The following is a 17,935-nucleotide window of genomic DNA, read 5'->3' as shown; positions in this document are numbered from 1 at the left end:
GGGGCTGCCCGGGAAACCGTGAAGCTGGTAGCGCTGGGGCAGCCCTTTTCGCGTGGCTGGGAGTGGGAGGGAGGAGGTGGCGGAGTTAGGGTGGGGAAGGGGCAGAGTTGGGGCGGGGCTAGGGGTGGGGAAATGGGCGGGGCCAGGGCCTGTGGAGGGTCCTCTTTTTTTTATTTATGAGATATGGTAACCCTACTCAACAGGAGCCAGCTCAAGATGACCATGATGCAGAGGACAGAGTTTCTGAATGGTTTATCTGGATGAAGTTGCACTTGGTAAATGCAAAAAGCTAGCTGGCACCTGTGGGACCTAACAAGTTTAAAAATAAGTTTGCTTCAAAATCCTGTAAAAGGCTTATGTCCTTATCCCAATATATGTGAGAATTCGTGGGGGGACTCATACCAGGACAATATATGGAGCTACGGGAACTTTTTATAGATCTTCGCCTGCAAATAGTTTATATACAGTACAGCCTATGAACCTGGGTAGGTTGACTGGTACCCAGGGGAAACATGCCATACGTGTTTTCATCCTATTATTCACATCACCCTGTTTTTTGAAGCCCGTTGGATGTGTTACTGAGCTGTGGTGTACCTCCATAACATCTCTGCAATCTTCCTTTTTAGAAGGTCCGAGGGAAGAAGGGAAGTGAAGTGACTAAATCAACAGGAATTCAGCAGAGCTTTCCTGGCCCGTCATTCAAAAAGGCCATGAGGACAGAGGAATGGCTAGGCTAGTCGTGCTTCGTGTACCTTGGGGCATAAGCCGTGCCTCCTTAACTATTCTGCTTTGAAAAGGTGGTAGAAAAAGTATTAGGACAAAATTAAGCATCAACTTTTGGCCAACTATATTGTTGACCAATTTGGAGCTGAATTTCAAGACGGCCCTATTTTAAAGCCAGCAATTAGCAAGTTTGAACAACTTCAGGTCCATAGTTCATCTCTTACATGAAAAGACTAAACTTGTCCATCTCTGTCCTCCAGTACTGTTGGTATTCAGAAACTGTTGTGCAAGAATTGTTCGGGATAAAAATGATGGGGTCAGATTAGGGTATAGTCAAAGGAAATATAATTACAAGATGTGATCCTTTTTAATTTAATAGTTTAATGCAAATGATCCATGCATGCCATTTTTGTATGGCTTGCTTAATGAATTCAGCTCTTTTACGGTGCAAAGGTTTTGAGCTGAAAGGAAAAATGTAAAAAATGGAAGTTGATTTGGTATTATGAGCTGGAACTACAGCATGACTTCTGCTACATTTGATTTGAATAACTTAAACACTTTTGAATGTTTAAAATGTATTCAGATTATCACTAAAAATTCTTAATTTACACATCATCTTGATAGAAGAGTGACTTACTTCCAATGGAATATTTAAGATGCTTCATTTCCTTTCTGTTCTTAAAGTATCTTTATAAATTCATATCCCATATTTTCATAATTTTTTTTTTGGTTGGCTCTTGTATGCGGCTTGCTCTCTACCTGAAAAGGCAAGGCTCAACAAAGGGAGACACCTGTGTATGATGTAGTTTATGATAAGCTGCCAAGTACTGCAGGACCTTACTTCGCTGCCAATTTGCAGGAGTCTGCAGAAGCTGAGGGGGAATTTTAGTAAGGCAGCCTTTCCTAAGAGTATTGCCCCAATAAAACTAAGAAATCCTGATGAGCACCATTTGTTTTCCATAATTAGGACACTGGATCTTTTGAAACCCAGCTTGTTTTATCATTCTATTTGGAACTAGCTGGGGTGATTGTGCCTGAACTTTGAGAGTTCCACTCTGGGTGAGGGAGAGTAGTGTAGTCTCCATGCCGATTTAATCCTGAACTTCCAGACTGCTTGTGCAAAGAGGGATGTTAGTTGTTGCGGAGATGCACGATGTGGATTCCATGACACAAGGAGCTGGACTGAGACCATTAACTCATTTCAAATAAGTTGAGGAGTGATAGCTACCTTTGGTCACTATGTACACGGGCTGGATGTGCTGCAGGAGCTAGAAATGAAAGGCTCTGTATCTTTTCCTCGGAACCCCCTGCCCCCCTCTACCACCTTGCAGGATTAATGTTCTGTTTGTAGCAGCATCTGGTCAATAATATTGCATTGCTCTAGTCGAGCACCAGTACCATCATGTAGCTGTAATGTTTCCTTGGAAAATGTAGAACAGGTGAATAACAAGATTGAGTTAAGACCATAAAACCATCTTCCAGAGACATATCCTGACATTTCTTTGGCAGTTAGCAGACGTGTGCAGATTCAGCACAGAGTTCTGCTCCTGGCAATGTGAGAAGCCTTATTTGTTATATAATGTGGGCTGTAAGCTTTGCCAGGGCTCATAATCATATGCATGAAATGAACAATTAGTGTTAGAAAATTGCAAGCCAGGGTCATGGGTGCTTGCCACACTAGATGCTGGATTAAGCAGAAGCTGCTGCACTCTTTCAGACCTTGGCATAGGAGAAGTAAAATTGTACGGCAACTTCTACTCTTGGTGCTCTAGGAGAAGAGATCATTTCAGGTGCAGCTACACTAGTGTGCACTAGCACAGCAGTTAGAAATAGCATCCTCCTCAAGGCCTTCTGATTTTATACCTTCAAAATGTTTGCAACTTGATTTTCATCAGTCTGAAGCAATACTGCTAATGTGTCTCCCGAGCCTCTGGAAGAGGGGCTAGAAAGCATTTGTTACAGACCGACCAAGAAGGTGAGCATCTGGACATCATTCATTCCACTTACAAAGGCCGTGGTTAGGAAGGAGGGACACTGCCTGTCTGAGCAAGTGCTGGAAATAACATTGTCTCCCTTAGCTGTGTAGATGTCCATTAGCCAAGGCAGGAATTATCTGGAGTGGGATGAAATTAGCCCTCCTGAAGAGGAGAGAGGGAGATCTGGGGGCTAGGTAGAGCAAGTCTGTGAAATGTTGGAAAACCATGATTTGTCAAGACCATCTCCTTTCATACATCTTTTTCTTCAGCCAGCTGTAGAGTGGGTTGAGATGTGGCCACTCGTTGAGCTGAAGGGGCATAGATACGAGAGAGCACCTCTGCCCTAACCTGAAGCACAATATCACTATATGGCCCCTTCTCCATGAGTGGAATATAACTTACTTATTGTGTTGGTTGCTGTTACCACTCTCCCTCCCCCCCAGTATAACATGTTCTATAGGAGCTGGCAGAATAAGGTGAGGTGCATTTTTATGACTGTCTACAGGTGAAAGGCACTGGCTCTGCATCTTGGTTTAAAGGATTATTTCATAATTACCAGCATTTGCAGAGCTTTTAACCTTCAGAGTGCTTGTGCAACATTAACTACATCCTCCCAGCACCCCTGGGAGGTGGGGGAAAGGGGAAAGGAAGCAAAGCACAGGAGGTAACTGATTTGCACAAGGCCACAGAGGGAATTGGGAATCCAAAATAATTAGTCAGGTTTTTTTTTATCCTTTTCAAAACACTGTAAGCTCCTACAGTATAGAAGCTGTTAAGGTTTTTGAAATCAGAATGCAGTAGCAGATGAAGACTCCCTCTTGTGGCTGCTTTAAGCACCGCTAGGACACCTGAGTGAAGTTTTTCCAGGGTGGCAATCCCAAGGCTAAACAGTGTTACTAGTAGAGGGAAATTAGACTCAGCACTTCTCTTCATGACAGAGTTAATTCGAATTATAACTCAAGTGTTGCCCCTACCTTGAGTCCTGTCCACACACAAGAACCCTTTCAGCTCAAGTTGGTTGGCTTGTCGGGGATGTAGGCTAGAGCTTGAGTGAGCGCAGTTTGGTGGCTGCTAACATGACCACTCTGCAGTGTGGATGCAGGGTGGTGCCCCTCCAAGTCTTTCCACACTGCCCCTGTTTGCTGAGAAAACACAGACAAGTTCTCCCAGTTCCCTGGGAAAGAATTCATAGACCAGCTTAGTGCAGTGCAAAGAACCATAGGCGGTGTCAGTCCTACACATGAGGGTGTGTGGCTCCAGTGGGCTGCTCTCTCTCTCGAGCTAGGCTAATTGGAGTGGAGATAACTCCAGTTCAGTGCCCTTGGGCTCTCCGTACATGGTTTATGGCTGCATTAGGGCTGGGGCAGAAAATCAGGGAGTTGTAGCCAGCTGGACCCAGTGGGGAGTCTGGCCCTAAGCGGAAACCAGAGAGCATTTAATGAAATAAGTGAGTGAGTGAGAGCCTCTGTCCCATCTCCTTTTCCACTGCTCCACTCCCCAAAGTATCTCCGAAGTGTTGCTTGGAGCCCCACGTTTGAAAGAGCCTTTCACATCTGCAGTTGTCTGTGGAACATCCCCAAACGAAGGGATTCCAAAGCTGCGTGTTTGTGTGCTCTTGCCTCGATTGGCCAACTTAGATGATTGAAGTTAATTTTTAATTCATCTAAGCTGCAGCAACCGTCACCTTCCACTCGCTGCGGCAGGGTTCAAGTTGATTGCCCCCACAGGCGCCTTGAGAGGCGGGAATGAGTACAGTGAGCAGCAAGGTCATGCCTGGTGCTCTACGAAGCCCAGCTCTGGCCCATTTCTGGCACTGTGACTGGCAATAAGACACAGGAGAAAGGGAGCTTTATAAACGAGCGAAGGCTCCAACTCTCATTGTTTCTGAGATTTTGCTCCAGTGTGGCTCAATCAGGGATTTTAAAGCAGTGCCACCCTTAATTTTTAAAAGCAACATTTATGGCTGCTCTGATGGCCATGAGGCTGATTCATCTATTTATCAGTAGTGTCGCTTTTTTTCCTCCGTGCAAACAGGAGCTACTGTTTAACAGCCCCGCTGCGTGCTCCCTACTCACTCAGACAAAGCGCAGTCTGACCTCTGTTCCGCTGTCAGTAACTTCAGATTTATGGCTGTGCAGGGGACAGCAGGGTTTGGCCCAAGTTTTGCGTGTCTAAGGAGGATTGAATAGAGCCCTAGGTTGGTATCAAATCAGTGCTAAACACACACACACTTTAGCCTCCTAAAGTGCGAGCAGTCCAGCCAGTGCTCCCCAGGGACAGAGCCAGGTGTGGCCCTACTTGGCTTTCGTTTTCAGGAAGCCACTGACAGGCAGGCCTGACCCTGGCAATGTGCACGCAGCAGGGGAGGGTGTCTGCCCCAAGGTGCAATCTCAGGGCTCGTGGCAAGCCTGCGCTCCAGGCTAAACAGAGGAAGGTGAGGGTCAGCGGCGGTGAGCTCTGCCCAAGTCTCAGGAAGCACATTTTGGCGAAGGAAAGGAATACAATGCAAGCAGGGAGGGAGGCTCAGCTCCGATCCAGGTCCCTCTAAGTAGTACTTGGCTCCCGCCAGCCAAGGAGCCGATATGATCGTTTGCTGGGTTATTCATTGTCTCAGGCATTCACGGGTTTGCTTTCTACCTTCACCCCAGCATGTTGCAGAGCAGCAAACAGAGAAGAACGGGGGCAGTGTAGCTCAATGGATAGAGTTAGGAGACCCGACTTCCCTTTCCAGCCTCTGCCATTGACTTGCTTTGTGGCCTTGGGAGAGTCATTGCCCTTCTGTGCCTCAGTTTCCCCCTTGTTAAATATTGTCAGTGTGACATCCCCCTCCCCATACAGCACTCCCAGAATCCTACTACAGACAGAGGTGAACCCTGGTAATATTTAGCTGCTGTGATCTTGGAAACAACTGCACCCTGGAGGGGTCGCAGCCTGAGCCCTGGCCATGCACTTACCCACAATCCTAGAACAGTTACAGCCTAACCTGTCCCAAGCAGAAGCACTTCTTGTTCCCCAGGCCCTGCCACCCTGAATGGTAGGAGCTGTGTCCAGAGACAGTGCGAGTAGAGCGGGCCAACGAGAAATGACACCTGATGATTCCCTCCATCTATGACAGGGTCCCTCCAGCCATGGGCACTCCTTGAGCAACTTTCCCAGCTGCCTCCCCACAGCTCTGGCGAGCCCCAGGCAGACAGAGAACTCAGGAAGGAAGGCAGCTAGAGACCTTAATGTCTGAGGGAATGCGCATGGGAAGAGAGGATGGTGCTCTGGCCAGGAAGCGTTGTGGTTTGGGTCTCCAGAGAGTGCTGCACTGAAGCCATAACCCTAAACTCACTGCTGTCTGTGTATAGCCAGCAAAGGCAAAATCCTGCTTTTGGAGCCACTCGATGAGTCTCAGCTCATACTGGAGACACTGTTTAGTATGAGGTGCAGGGCACCAAAGAGCTATGGAGTCAGTTAACAGAAGTGAAAGTCCCCAAAGGCCAATGTACAGCTCGTGCAAAGTGCTTGGCTTGCAGACTGCTCTACTCTCCTATTATCGCTTGGACAGCGTCTTTGGTGCTGCTAGGAATGAGTGAAACCAGTTGGATTTTTGTGATCAATCTATGACATAATCTGAGTTTGGAACGATGCAGCGTTGGCTTCTAAATTCCATCTGAGAAGCTTTGGAAGATTTAATACTCCAGCTAATTAATCAAAATAAAATGATGAGATGGTGATGCAGTCTACATGATTAACAGTTATTAAGTGGAGATTCATGATTCCCACATACTTTCTGCTATGAAAGAAACCAGACCAATTCTAGCAAAGCCAGCAGAGTTTTCATTTAGAAAGAGGGTTTGGTAAAGGGATACTGACAGTTTAAAAATAATATTTTTAACAAAACAGTTATTCCTCCCGGTGTTGTTAATATATTATACAGTTAAAATGACAGGATTTTAAAAATATTCACTTTTAATCTTTTATGCTGCATGGTTACTTTTATGCACTTCTGAAAGCTTGGGCAGTAAAAGTAGAATTTCACTTTTGTTTATAGTTAATTTCACTTAGTGGGGCAGGTGTTATTTAGCACAGTGTTGTAATGTTTGGGTTGCATCTGTTGCCGAAGGATGATTTAAGTATAAAAAATTCATGAAAGGGATTTTGTGGACACTATTTCTACAAATACTACATTTGAGTCTAAACTTCTTTGTTGCCTCTTTACCTATTGTTTGCTTTATTTATGTCATGACTTTATTTAGCATCCTTTTAGTATTTTCTACTTTTATTGGTGGTGGCATTGTTTTGTTTGTTTGTTGAAAGGTTGATGTTGCATGGAACAGTGAATCCATATTTTCTTTCTCAGTGTTTGTATGCATGCCTACCTTGTCAGGTCTCTTCTGCAGCTGTGTACCTGGCTACCTATCCATCGCTCTGTTATTAGCTCAGTTCCTCCAATTGATTTGCAAAAGTTATAAAATGACCAACAATAGAAAGAGTGTACATATCCTTTGTTATGCAAGCTAATCACCAATGCGTACTGAACTGATACTGTAGTGGCAGGACTGGGCGAGTGGTTGTGAGATTAAGGTGTGAGTGGGAGTCAGGAGACCTGGGGCTATCTGCAGTCATTGTCTGACTTTAAGTGGGTCACTTAGGACATGCCTGACTTTTAAAAAGACTTCAGCCGCTCTCCATTTTAGAGGGTGCAGTTTTGCATCTACAGTAAAATTAAATCCCCGTGTGCAGGTGCAGTCAGGTAATTTGCTGTCTACTTGGTAGCTTTGGAATCCACAATTTGCGGGTTCAAAATTGTACCCACCGAAATGGAGACTGCTACTCAAAATCAGCCTTTTAATCTCTCCAGGCCTCAATTTCTTAATCTGTAAAATGGGGATAATGATGCCAAGGGGTGCAATGAGGCTAAATGATTTGATTCCAAAGCACATTGATTTCCTTGGGTAGAAGGCTTTGTGGACCTGATCCAGGGCCCCTGGAGTCAATGTGCATTGGGTCACGCACTATAAAAGCGCCAAGTGTTGTTACAGAAGTATCGAGTACGGTGAGTTATATATAATGTATGAGACTGTAACAGGTGGATAGGGAAATTAATAGGCATAGGAAAGGGAGAAAAGAGAGGATTGGGGGCCAGATTTCAAACAAGCTGATGGAGGTCCCTCTGAGTCTCTCTCTCTCTCTCTCTCATGAGAGTCAGGAGTAGCAGAGTGCCTTGCTATCTGCTCCAGAGCTCAGCCTTGGAGTGTCACTCAACCTTGTCAGGGCAACTGTCCACCAGGATACATGGAAGGGAAATACCAAGACCCCTTGTGTGCTGGTGAAGCCCTGGTGAATTACTGGCTAATGGACTTTTTGGGCCCACCCCATTTGCAAGTAGACTTTGATGAAGGGAGATGTGGGTGGCTGGGTCATTATGTGGCAGGCAAACTATTCTAGGAACAAAAATGAATCAAAGTGATTCCCTCCCTCCCCCCCCTACTTTGCCTGCAAGGAAACCTTTTTCCATTTACTATAAAACGTGTTCCTTAATAGTGCTGAAGTGTTCTATGTATTTTAAATAAACAAGCGTGGATTTGAGTCCAGGAGGACATGAAAGAATGCAGCGTTTGCTGGGGTACTGGTCCAGCACACATGTCAGCAATTTGGCTGCCTTGTATATTTTGGCTTTTAAAAAAGCATTTAAAAGTAAACGAATGAAGGAAAATCTGGCAGCTGGATTTCAAAGCAAATTGCTTTCAGCTGATATACCCCATTTTCAGCCTGCTTGGGTAATATCAAGCCATATACATCCAAGAAGGAGAGCAAAGAACTAAAGACCAGAGAAGGGGCAAGAAGGGGAACAAAGGCTGGGAAGTTCTATGGATGTAATTCTTCCATTTCCTTCCTTTGTACCAAACACTCCCTGCCTGTCACAAAGCTGCTTGTGCTTGGAGGGGCAAGTTGTTGATTCTTCCAACATAAAATTATGCTCCGCCTTTCTTTAGCCTCTGTTGTACATGATGCTCTCTGCCTCCTTTAGTATTAGCTCCTTTCTCAGCCATCCGTAATGGAGAGGCAGGACCTGTGGGTAATTGTGGCTCTCGACCCAGTGTTGCAAAGCTCCAGCCATTCCTCTGATTTATCTTTGCAGGGGCACAGGGTGCCGCTCTGGTGACTGACTCCACAGTTTAGCACCTTCTGTGTCCCAAGACAGCAGGGAGACGGTGGCTTTTTGACTCTGAATCGGTAAGCGGCAGAGAGGGTTTGACATAGGACACTGCATAAGGACATTGGTAGAGGATACTGCCTAAACTGCCTTTGTTGCTTCTCTTCTGTTACCTACGAAGGGCCTGATCCTGTGTTTGAGGTCAGTGGCAGTTTGGCCTGAGTAAGAACTACAGGAGTTGGCCCAAAGAGAAGGTCTCCAGGTGATTATCTACTGGGTCGTGTAGTTAATGTTCACATGGCTGGATTTGCTGGGGTAAAATTCTAGCTCAACCCGTTTAATCTCCGGGACTAAACGGATTGCAGAGCTGCCAAAAATTAGTTACAACTAAAAATTATCTAAGCAAACAAGCCCTTCGCTCTGCTCGTTTCCCCATCATGTGGCTCCTTCATTCCAAGCCCAGCATTCAGTGTGTGTATGATGGGGCGGGGGGGGGGTCCCCTCTCAATGGACTTTCACAGGGCTGCACCTTTGGGTGGGTGGGACTCAGCAACCTGTAACAGCGCTGGCTGGAGGGATTCTGGGAAGTGCCCCGCTCAGTGACAAGCAGTGTTCTTCCCTGCTCAGGAAAGGGGGAAGGAGTAACCGAATCGACAGTCTTGCCACACAGTCACGCAGGGGCAGCACCAAGGGCGTTACACCAGGGCAGGATTAGACCCTCACAGCCCATGCTTAGGGGGTTACAAACAAAGGCAGGCCCCGTTCTTGGCCAATGGCAGAAGCGGGGAGTGAGTGCAGAAGTCTCCCATCAGCCCATGATGCCAGCCCTTGTCAATCCTTTGTTAAATTTCCCCACAAGCCCCTTGGTGTTTCCTCCCACCACGGCTGCTACATGGGACAAGCTAAACCTCGGCAAAGCATCTCATTGTCCTTCTTCAGATCCCTTCTCAAACCTCTCCTCGGCCGTGATGCCAACACAACACCCGTCCGTGTTAGCCAGCGGGTGTGCTGTGACCTCTGCCTGTCGTACTCATCAGCACTGTCTCTTTGTTTCCTTACGTGCCCCTGCCTGGCTGTACCCACCTGATGCCCTTGCCTTAGGCTTGGCTTGTAAGCGCTTTGTAACCCTCCCCCCCTTCTCTTTACACCATTCCATTCCAGGAAAGCCACATTCAGCTACTGGGGCCCAGCAGTCAGGGCCTGATCCAAAGGCCAACGAAGTCCAGGGCAAGAATCCATTCTGTGAAACAGGTTCTGAGGTAGGAATGGGCTGGGGTCTCAGCTCCCCTTGAGATTGCAGGGTACAATAGGGCACTAACCCTGCTGGCTGAAGGGAAGTGGAGATGGAAATGACAGAGATAACACATTCATTAAATCAGCTTCAAGCTGCGGCAAGGCCCTGCTCCCCAGGAAGGGCCTGGCTGTCTCTCCTGAAGGAGGAGCCTCAGCAAATGATGACAGATAATAATGAGGTCCCAGCCGAGACAAAGAGAAGAGGTTGCTGAGGTCACAATTTGGCTCAGCTTTGAGCTCCGTTTGCTTTGACTCGTGTTTCCTTGAGTTTATAAAACTTTCTGATGCTTGGTTCAGTAGCGAGGGCAGAGGAAGCTGGTGGGTCTTAAATCTTTAAGGCGGGGGGAGCAGCAGGAGTTGGGTGGCTGCTCAGAGCCTGTTTGCAGATTTTGTGCAGAAGGTGCTCAGAGAAACCTCAGGCTCACCACCCTCCTGTGCCCTGGAAAGGATCCCACGCCTGCTTACTGCCCCAACTGGCTTACTGCCCCAACTGGCCTGCTGCCCTAATCAAAGTGACGGGCCCCACCCGTGCTGTCCAACAGCTGCAGGAGACAGCGTGGGATGGTGGTTCATGACCAACTGCCTATCACAGATTTTCATCGATGGGGCCAAATTCCAATCCTGTGTTTAAATGCCCCTGAATATAGGTGCAGGCTGCACTGCAAAAGTGGGATTAACACGTAGCTCTATTCTGGCTAACAGCAGCCCTGTGTACAGTCCTCCTCTCCCTGCACAGTGTACCTGCTGGAGCACAGACAGTCTGCGGGGTTTACAGTAATTAGGGTGCACATACAAATACATGCCCTACAATGCTTAGACTCCCACCCCTCTTCACCTCCCATCATGGAGAGCCTGCAGAACGTTCTGAAATTTGCATGGAAAACCCATGCCTTGCACACTCCTTGATTATGCAGAGATATTCTGGTGAGAGCCAATGCACATCTGGTAACCAGGATTTGGTCTATGGTGCACTGGAGGAGAACTGAGCATTGGCCTGCAGTAGAAATCCAGGCAAGTCACAGGTTGATTTAGGGCCCTGGATGGGCTGTGTGCCTCCTAACACACCCCAAGCATGGCTCTGCTTAAAATAGGATACTGCTACGTATGATCCCCTCTGAGCCCTGTGGCGTTTTTGTCTAAGTGGTCTTTGTCTCTGCCATCCGTGAGCAATGACGGCACTGCAATAAACAACAATAAAATGGATCATTTAATTTCATGTAAAAAAACCGAAGCAAGATCATGAAAAAGCAAACCACCCCCATGCCCACCCAGTCCCCGCTCTTCCCTGACAGGTTGAAAAACAAGGCCGGAGAGGTCAGCTCCCAGCCCGTTCGGCTGCAGCGTTTTTGTAAACTCTGGATCTCATCAGTTTTTAATTGCTTTCCCCAGGTTATTTTTTAAAGCAAAGCAGTTGGAGCAGTGTCACCCCAGAACCATTTCACACACATCACAGCATACAACTCCTGCTCCTTCCAGGCTGGGAACTGGGAAACCCGCACGCTCAACAGAGCTGTGGGAAACTCCGCACTTTCACTTGCGACCGTCTCTGGGGAGCCCTTTGCTTTGCTTCAGTTCATCTGGGGTTTGTACTCTCCTGCCCCAAGTTTCAGGTTCGACTGAAGCACAAGCACTAAGTAAAATGTGTTTAAAACCACCAGCTTTTAGGTACTCAGGCACAAGACTGATGGGGGGGGAGGAGAGGCGGGGGAGTCACTTAAGTACCTAGAGAGAGAACATGATACATAGTATCCACCCAGACTATAAATGAGCCCCCAGCCTCATACATACATGTTCCCAGGTTCTCCAGGAACCCCCCGACCAAGAAACCTGGCCCAAGTCGAGGGTTTATAACAAAAACCAGAACCAGGTTTTTTGCCACCTGGTTTTGTTATCCAAGTTCTGCACACCTCCCCAAGGAAAGGAGAACGGGTAATCTTGTGGTTAAAGCAGGGGAGACTGGCAGTCAGGACTCCTGGGTCTATTCCCAGCTCTGGAAAAGACTGTGATTTAATAGCTAGATCAGGGGACTAGAGGTCACGACTCCTGGGTTCTAATGCTGGCTATGCCACTGACTGGTGTAAAATTCCATGTCTATTGCTTCTTTGTCAGTGGAAGCATGTGAAGGCTCCTAGAGAGATTCATGCGCTGTCCCAGTGTTTCAGCCTGAAGTGCCAAAACCTAGCTGAAAAGTTGGCAAAGCCCTATTAGATCAGTGTGTTTCTACTGCACGCATACAGCCCTGCGTGAGGTGGATGTAAAAATGTATTAAAGCTAATATTAAAAAAATATATAATACGCAGTTTAAGAAAAGCGTGTCTGTACATCTGGGTATAGTGCTTAGATTATCCAGAAATATAAAGTTTGTTTTTTATGCACTATATGTATCTTATGGCTTTATCAGCAATAACCCAAATTTAGGGGAATAAATTTAAGACTCCAGTTTAGATATTAGCATCCAAGTATTCGGGTCCATCACTCATGAAAAGTTATACAGAGAGTTGGTTGTGGAAAGCAAATATAGCAACAAGTGAAGATTGTCCCTCACTAATTGAGAATTTAGGGTAGGTTGTCCATTTGGAAAATACAGGCCATGGGGAAAGTATTTCAGTTACTTTCCCCACTGCACTTCTCATCAGCACTCCAGCTCATCCCGCCTGGTATTGCCGATGTCCAGTGATGTGTTCTGTGTAGATGTCCCTTGACCACCTGATAGCGACCGACACCCTGAGTTGCTGCATCAGCTGAGCGTCACGCTGACCGATTCCGCATTCTCTCAACACTCGCTTGTTAATGGGGTCCCATGCGCCCATGGCTCCGATGATCAGCGTGTGTGTCTGATTCAATACTGATCAGTCTGAAGGCTTAGCTTTGGGGGTGGGGCCTGGAAAGTTTTGCCCATGTTAGGCTCCTTACATGGCTCCCTTGGTTAGAGATGAATCTAAGGTATTTTGATAGAGAAGAATTTGATTTAAACTGGTGAGTGACTCTAGATGAGTAACCTGCAGATAATGTAACTGGGAAGGGTCCTGGATTATGGCGCTTGTTTAGCAAAATGAAAACAATACATTGTGTTTAAAAAAAAAAAACCCAGCAAAGATAGTTGCCTTGGATGGCCCTGTGATTAACTGGAAGAATATGTAAATGTATATGTCAGTTGCCATAGTAACTTCCTGGATGACAGCTAGTGTTCCAGCATATTGGAAACGGCAAAAAATTCCAGCAGGGTCAGGATTTGCATTTGTGACAATTGCTTTGCTCCCAGATGAAGCTGCCAGGCGGAGTTACAATCAGTAATCACAGAAATCCTCCCCCTCCCTCCTTTTTTTTGGTCAAGTGCCACTAAACTGCTTACATGAAACTGGAGACAGCAGCTCTGGCTTTGATGTCCCCCAAATTTGCAATCACGTCCCTAGGACTTTGCAGCAGGGAGAACCTCTCCGCTCCCCCCCCAACACATCTTCATTCATCTGACGCACCTATGAGCTGACAGCACTAATTCTTTATTGTCAGATTGATGAAGGGACGCTAGGCCCAGTAGCAGCACAGGGTGACACTGAATAATAACACATAAGACCTTGCACTAGACAGCACCTTCTGGCTGATGTGTCAGGGAAGAGCATCCGAATAGGTCAGTGTCATGCCAAGCTGTCAGAGCAACAGTTCCCAGCATAAAAACATCAACGCTCGTACTCAGCAGCACTGAGGCACAAAGTGGGGATGTTACTCGTCCAAAGTCACAGAGGGAACAAGGGGGAGAACTGGGCTCAGGACCCAGAAATCCTGACTTGCTACAAGAGCACATTCTGCTCCTGGGAAGAGCGAGCCGAGGCTCTGTCTTCCCTGCACAAAGCGGTGCCTTTACATCACACTCTAAAATCCTAGTGGAGCCTTTACCTCATTGTAGCTAGTTGAGGTCAACCCCTGGTGGGGGGCATAGGGCTGATCTTAGCTTCCCTGAGGTTAAAAACTACCCGTCCCTTAAGAGGAACAGAGTTCCTTGAACTCTGTGAAAATGTGAGCATTCCTGTCATCTGCATCTGTTTGAACACCCCCTTCATCCCACCCCCAGCCTCACTTCTGCGAACGCTTACACACCGTCTGAACTCCATTGAAATCAAGGAGACGACTCGCACGCTTAAAGCTAAGCGCACGTGGAAGTGTTTGCAGGGCTAAGACAACAGTCACAATGCAGCCGTTAGTACTGCTAGGAAGGGCCTGAGTCAGAGCCCGTGAGGCAGGAGCTGTAGCTGAAGGGGGTGAATTCCTTGGCTGGAGCTGTGGAGATGGAAAAGCCCCACTAAGATCATAAGTCCATCTCCCTGCCAGCGCAGGATACAGTGTCTGCAATACAGGAAGGGTTCGTGTCCTGGAGAGGGGAGGGATTAGCGTCGATCAATCGGCAGCGAAGGCCTTGGTGTAACGGAACAAGCGTCATTCTTAGCAACGCTCTTGTTCAGACTGCGATGCTCTGGAACCTTCCCAACAGGCCCTGAGAACAATCAAACACTTTGACTGGACGTTATTTTGAAACACATTCTGGCGGGATGAAGTCAGTGTGAGACCTGGGGGCCTGCGGGCCAAGCTCTGGCAAGGATCAGAGCAGAATAAACAGCCAGGAATAAACAGCGACGGTCAAACTTGCTAGCAAAGCCCAGCGAATTGAGGGTTTGTGCTAGCTGCCGCCGATGGGAGTTTGCAGAATGACTTCGGAGCCATTGGCAGGAGCTGCTGGCTGCCAGCGTTCAATATTCATTAGTTCCTGGGGTGCCTGGAGAACAGCCCCTGAGTAATGTGCTCTGAGTAACAGATCTGGCTCATCAACACTATCTAACCACTGTCTCCACCACTGAACCAAACAAATGATGTGCCCTAGAGAGAGTTATTGGTAGAGCGCTGACCCAACCGTTCGACCCACCAAAGGAAGAGATGTTCAGACCCAACAAGCAGCTTCAAACGCCCTCAAATAAGAAAACCCAGAGACAGGGCTAGGGGTGGCTGGGTTCTGGCTATGGGCCTGGGGCATTGTCTAACCCCTTTTCAGATTGGTTCTAGTCATGGCAAAGACCCAGTTTTTAGAGGGCTTAAGGCACCTGACTGGGTCCGGCTGCCTTCAATGGTCTACACTCTGGCTCTGACTGACTTACCTGCAACAGTTCTAAAGCCAGCCAGCTTGTTGGCACCGTGTAGACAGAGGGACCGTGTGAGTCTGGGCGGTGGATCAGCAGGCCCCTCACACAGCTACAGTTGTGGAGTGAGCGTCAGCTTTGAAAGGGGAGAGTGGGGAGAAATCTGGCCGCCCGCCGGGGCAGAGACCAATGACATGGTTTAACAGTGACCTGCAGATGGCAAAACAAATGGGTCTGTGTCCCTTTCTTGATTCTTTTATAAAAGCTTGAATTCCAGCTCTTGTCTGCCCTGCATGCCCCCTTGGACAACCAGAGAATGAATAGGCATAGATGCTGGAACCCCCCCCGGCCTTCAAGTGGTTTCCATTATATACAGGATTTACAGTTTGGTTCAATGGCTCTCAGTACCCCCACAAATAGGGTTGACCCCCAGGAGGGGAGAGATTTGGATTCAGACTGATTAGCATGCTCGGTTATTTTTGTTAACACTTATTAACTTGCATACAGAGGAGAAAAGCTGTTTCCTCCCAGCGAGAATGCCCACCCCACTCCTTAATAATAATATGGTGAGATACCTATCTCCTAGACCTGGAAGGGACCTTGAAAGGTCATCAAGTCCAGCCCCCTGCCTTCACTAGCAGGACCAAGTACTGGCTTTTGCCCCAGATCCCTAAGTGGCCCCCTCAAGGATTGAGCGTACAACCACGGGTTTAGCAGACCAATGCTCAACCCACTGAGCTATCCCACCACTCCTTCCATGAATGGCTGTGAAAGCTCCAAGTTCACATATCTGCAGTATTGCCAAGTGGTCAAAAATTGTGAGTCAGGCCCTAAATCAAGAGCTTTTAAAAACAATAAGGGTTTGGGGGGGGGTTGAGTTTTGTTTTTTGGAGGCGGTGGATGTTATTTGCCTTTTGAGCCTTTCAGGGTCACATTATCAAGATTTTCTCTATCAGTGCTGGAAACTTACATTTTTGAAAAAATGAAAACAGATTCTCACATATCACATGACTCCAGGAGCTGGGGCTTTAAGAAAAACACCACTAATCACAAGAGATGGCTGCCCTGCTTCTAACTGCTCCAGGAGGAGGAGCACACACTTGACACACCTGATCTTTGAAAGGTGAAAAATAGGCAGGAAAAAACCCTTACTCATCTTGTTAGGAAAGCGAATCCCTTCCTGGTATTCTAGATATGCCATACAGAAGCCCCCAAAGGGGCAAGAACACACCGCTTCCTTCATGCACTTTCTCTTTAAATACAAAAGGAAATACTAGTCCTTGTGATGCAGTGGTGAGGCCCTTCCAGTCAAGAAGCAGCTCACAGCCAGGTGCCGTATTATGGAAACATGCTATCCAAGGGAAATTAAAGGCCAGAACCATCTCTAGCCCTGAAACTTTTCCTCTCCCCATGCCTTTAATTCTGCCCCTACCCTGGGAATGTTTCTCAGCAACAGTCCAGTTCTCACTTCACTCTGGGCTCACCCTCTTTTAGCAGGAGCCTTTCCCAGCATGCTCATCTGTTGGCTGCCCCTGTAACTCAGGGAGAGACAAGGTCTTCTGCTTGGAGCGTGGATGTTCAAAGTTGTTATCTGGCTGCAGCAGACTGTCTCCTTCCCTTCTAGTTGGTGAGTGCTTTTGGCTCCTATTGTGGACAGTTTGTTGCTGGGGGGCGCCTTTGTGTGAGCTTTATAATTCACAGAGAATGATCAGAGGGATTGTTTTTTAAGATCTTAACTGCAAAGGTGCCTGCTATATCTGAGCGCTCCGCGTCCTCCTTGAGGATGGGCCAGAGCCAGGAAGTTCTGATCTGGCTCCAGAGTTTCCCAGAGTCTCAGGATGTGTTTACTTCTGGACTAGTTCTAGCATCAGTCATGTGCCCAATCCTGAGCACTCTAGTGGGGTGCAAGGGCTTCATAAATAACACTTCGATTTGTTCATTAACAAAGCCCCCACCTCTTACAAAGTTATTAAGGGGGGTTGACCCTACAGCCTTCAACACTAAAAGCCTGGGCCTCTAAGCACCTGAGATACAGGAGTAACTCCATTAGTTGGTGTCAGTGATAAGCTCTTATCCCCTGTGGATGTAGAACGCTTAGCTAGTGTGTGGTGGTGGTGGTAACACAGAAACCATGGTTAGTAGCACCGCTTCTTCCTCCTCCCAAAATGGAGTCTTCTGCATATTGTAGGAAAGAAAAGGCAAGAGAGTAACCAAAAAGAGAGGAGATGACACCTGCAGAGCAATTGAAACAGACTGTTGCGCTATAGACAGGTTCAAAAAACATTCTCTAAGCTAACACCATAGTTTTGTAAGCACCCTAAAATAAAAATGTCATGATTTATACATAATTATGCTGCTTCAGTCTCAATCTTATCTACACAATGCAGTTTTGAAGCAATGCAAAGGAAGATATTCATAAATAAACCTATAAATATCACAGGGCATTTAGAATGAGAACCCAGGCTAAATGCAATCATTACTGATTTATTGATTGATTGTGGTGTTGTTGTAGCCTTGTTGGTCCCAGGATATTAGAGAGAGAGAAGGTGGGTGAGATACTATCTTTCATTGGCCAAACTTCTGTTGGTGAAAGAGACAATGAAAGATATTGCTTCATCCACCTTGTCTCATAATTTTTTTTACAGTATTCAGCAAAGAATAAGCCTGACACGGGT

The sequence above is a fragment of the Trachemys scripta genome, chromosome 17 (assembly GCF_013100865.1).
Source record: "Trachemys scripta elegans isolate TJP31775 chromosome 17, CAS_Tse_1.0, whole genome shotgun sequence".
Classification (NCBI taxonomy): Eukaryota; Metazoa; Chordata; order Testudines; family Emydidae; genus Trachemys; species Trachemys scripta.
This window is presented reverse-complemented; position numbering follows the sequence as displayed.